Consider the following 4,651-nt stretch of genomic DNA (forward strand, 5'->3'; position numbering starts at 1 on the left):
CATAAGTGTATCATTACCAATTAGAAACAACAACATAATAGATTTTTTATTAATAGTAAGTTCCATAAATAATTTTTTGACAATATGAATCGACAAGGTTTTATGTGATTTGTTGTTTTGATCCGTTAGATGCGATAGAAAAATCGTGTTTGCTGTTAATTCAATCAATTTATTTTGACACCAATCGATTATTAGGTAACAATTGATATCAAATAACTCAATTGTAAACTTATATTAATTGATTTAATAGATAAATAAATCCATTTTTTATGAATACCAATCGATTGTGTAACACCCTACCACGTAGAGTCTTATGCTATAGTCATAAAACTGAGGTGGCGAGGTATTACGACCTCTAAAAATAAAATCATATATATAATATAGGTGAACTGAATATATATTCGATGAGTCTTGAAAGAAAGCTTAAACAGTAAGTCGCAAAAATAAAAGCGCATCGCTCGCGTGAACGTAAACTGAGAAAACAGAAAAGGATAATACATAAGTATAAAGAGTAGAATGTCAAGAGTTACAAAATACTGAACTTCTGACTCAACCTGCGCAGCTAAGGCTGGCCAGTGTAATACCCGGTCTAACCGAAATTAATTAAATAATAAGTTAAATAAGAGAGAATATGGTTGGAAGATTTGGCAATTGGAATTTGATAATTCAAATATGATATTTGGATTCAGTGAATTTTTTCGAGTCGGAAAACATAGTTTTCTGCGTAAAAGCGCGCAGTGGAATTTTGACCGGCAGTACCGGCTGAGATCTGTCTGGTACTACAGCTGAAGAAATTGATTATGGGTAAATAAGATTAATAAATGAGGAACTATAATTAGGGAAGGTAGAAATATTTAAAGTGCAATTTAGAGCGCTAATCTTAAAGGTTTTGGCCCAAAATTGGGTCAATGGGCAAAAATAAGTGAACCGGGCCTAAGTGGGCCCAAGACCCAACATATATAAACATTAGTTATGAGCATTTCAGCTCATTTTGCCCTAAAGAAGGGGTGTTGGGCGCTGAAATTGGGAAGAGAGAAGAGAAGAGAGAAAACCTAACTTTCTTTGATCTTCAAACCACCATAACTTGAGCTACGGAGCTCCGATTGACGAGCCGTTTGCGGCCACGCGTCGCTCTTCTCATCCTCTACAATTCTATCTAAGTTTTGTGGTGAGTATTCCATTCATCTCTGCCCAGTTTTCGAAATTTCCCACTGTTACACGTTTTTGGGTAATTAGTGTTGAAATCTTGTGATTTTTGGTGTTTAGGGATACTCCAACATGGATTCTAAGTGGGTTCTATCCCTACTTCATATGGGCTGAGGTAAGAAGTGCTCAAACCCTTGTGACTTGTCATTTTTATGAGCCCTAGGTTGATGTATGTATGTGATATTGGTTATGTTAGTGTATTTGGTGATGTTGGTGCACAATTGGGAGATTGGTATTGCTTGAGGAGCTTTGGTGAGGCTTGGAGCTAAGGTTGGTGAAGACTTCCAAAGAAGAGGATCAATTGGTTTGGCTACAAGAGGTACGGTTTAAGTTTCATTTAAGTACCGTGTGTTGTGATGAGAATTCCTAGGCTAGATGCCCCTAGGATTAAGTTTGGATTGTGTAAATGGTTGGTGCTAATATGCATAGTTGGTATGTAATGTGAATTAATGATTTGGGTTGAGAATTGTGTGGCCTTGTATGCTTGGTGTATTGAGAATTTGATGTACTGGGTAATGAGTATTGATTTGTGGTTTATGCATTTAAATTATGATATGGGGCCGGAGGCCGAAAAAAGGTAAGAAAGGTAAGTTGATGTGTGCATTGTATGATGACACAAGTGATTGGATGAATTTCAGATAATGAATATATGAATGATTGGGTTCGTTATTGAATAATAAGGTTTGAGGAGTTGAGGTATGGGATTTGGTAAATTTGGGTGCAATTATATAGATGAGGTATGTTGGTTTTGGTTGAGATATATTATATGGTCATATATGTGATTATGATTATTGATGCCTTGATGGTATGATGATGCATTAGAGATATGTTTGTCGTGATATATGCTTGAGGAATGATTAAGGTTGATTTGTGGGTAAAGCCACGTGATAGTGAGTACGATATTGATTATGTATAATGTTGGTTGATTGGAACTAGTGTTGTTGAAATTTGGCATGAGAAAGAGTATATGATATGTAAATGTGTTTGAGTTTGAGAAAGTGTCAACGTGCGAGTTGAGGAGGCTTGATGTTGATTTTGGGATATTTTGATTGATTTCAAAGAAAAGGCTGAAATTGGCATGTTTTGATGGATTTTGAAAAGAGTTGAAAATGACTTGTTTTGAAAATGGCACTTTGTGGTTTTGTATGGAAACATGGTTTTGGGGCATACTTTGACGGGACATAACCTGGACTACGGATCTCTGTTTTCTGCCAAATCTGTTTAGAAATGAAATTGGATCCGGGATGTCCATGCCGTTCGAAGGACGGGTGAAAAACAATTTAAAATGAGAGAGTTATGGCCGTCGGAAGATTGGGGGTTGAATCTGTAAATTCTGTAGCTTTTAACTTAGAAAATTTTTAGCAGAACGACCCTACGCGCGTAAGCGCACTTGGCGCGTGCGCGCCGTTCTTCCAGAAAGCACCATCCACGCATGCGCGTGGTGTGCGCGAGTGCGTCGATGCGCTGTACCAAATGCCCAGCTATTTTCTAGAGAGTTGTGCCAGGGTCGTGCCAGTTTTGTGCCTGGGCGCAAGAGCACCCACACGTACGCGTGGCTGACGCTTGCGCGCCGTTTGGATATTTTCCAACCCGCGCGTTCGCGCGTATGACGCTTGCGCGTCGATGAGTTTTTGGCCATCCACGCGTGCGCGTGGAGTGCGCGTACGCGTGGCCCTGTTTTCATGCCAAAGTTGATTTTTGAGTTTTAAAAGCCAAATCTAATGCTCACCGATACCCTCTAATGGCGACAGGGCGCAGATACCCTCTAATGGCGACAGGGCGCAGATACCCTCTAATGGTGACAGGGGACATATTCCCTCTAATGATATTAATACGCAACAGAGAGACTGTGCCCGGGTTAGCTACCGGACATGTCGGGTTGGCTTGATAACCGACAGATGATATCATCAGCCATAGGGCAGGCATTCATCATTTGCATATGTTTGAATTGTTTGGGTTTGCCTATTTTTTTTGGATTTCTACATTATATATGCTAAGTTACCTGATTATGTGCTACTTGTTCTACTTGTACCCTAATTGTGTATTACTTATGGCACTTTTACCGTACTGAGAACCCATGGGCCTGGGGTTCTCATTCCGTATATATCTCTTGTTTTTCAGATACAGGTCCAGGTGCTCAGAAGTGAGTTGTGGGTCGTCTGAGAGACGGCGAAGATCTTTATTTCCTCTACTTTGTGTTTGATTAGAATCTCTCCACCTATGTTTTGAAAAGATTATATTATGTATTGAACTCTTTTAGAACTTGTCTATAGAGGCTCTTATGTTTCCTTTGGGAGAGATTAGGATATACTATTGTCATCTACTTTCATACTGTACCCTAGCCGGCCTAAACTTCGCGGGTCGCGACTAGTGGCTATTTACTTATGTTATATATATCTATCTGTTATCTATCTCTTAATCTCCTCTACGCCTTATCCGTATATCATTTTCGGCTTCACGATTTATCTTTTGTTGTCGAAACGTGAGTGATACATCTTTGCGATTTTATTTCTACTCTTTTCAGGCTTCTCGATTAATACTCTTTGCGAAATTACCTATATTTATATATTAAAAATCCACCTGAGAGTCGTACCACCGTAATATCATTGACTTATGACTCGAGCATAAGGATTTGAATATTAGGGTGTTACAGCCAGAGTATAAATACATAGATATACATAACCCAAAATATCCCAAAACAGATAAAACAACAACCTGTTTCTCTACATCGACCTCTAAGAGGAACAAAATAAAGTTATACATACAGAGGAGAATCTAAATACAGAATATAAAGCATAAGCTCAAAATACAGAGTCCCAAATATAACACTTCGCTTGCAGAATGAACTCCAGACGCTTACTGAGGTGCCTCTCGACCTGCATATGTAAACAACAACATATATATGGTATGAGAACTAGAGGTTCTCAACATGGTAACGGTGCCCACATAAATAAGATATAAGGTCCCGTGAAAGCCAGAGGCAATCCTAGAACTCCGGCACTCAGATTATAAAACTTAAAGATTTTGAACGGAAACTATAAACAGGGGTGGTTCTCTAAGTCTCCTAAACTTAACCAAACTCTAACCAAAACCCTTAATCCTTCACCTTCCTCCAGTCCTCCAAACTCCGGTGGAACCACACAGACAGACAAACAGACAAAGGCAAACACAATTAGAGTACAAGTAATGCAGTAGGAGATATCACCATTAACAATGCTGCCTTGCTATTAAAATGGTGGTGGAGATACTCAACAGAGGATAAATCAATGTGAAAGAAAATTATATCTTTGTGCAATGTGGTCCCATTAGATGAACCAGTTAATGAGCATAATGCACCTAAATCTAGTAGATCAAGGAAGGATATCATAAATGGAGTTAGAAGTAACCAAATGTATAAAGAATTAAGCTTAACGAGGCTTAGAATATGTGTTGAAAATGGTGAAAA

This window comes from Arachis ipaensis, chromosome B03 (genome assembly GCF_000816755.2).
Source record: "Arachis ipaensis cultivar K30076 chromosome B03, Araip1.1, whole genome shotgun sequence".
Taxonomy (NCBI): Eukaryota; Viridiplantae; Streptophyta; class Magnoliopsida; order Fabales; family Fabaceae; genus Arachis; species Arachis ipaensis.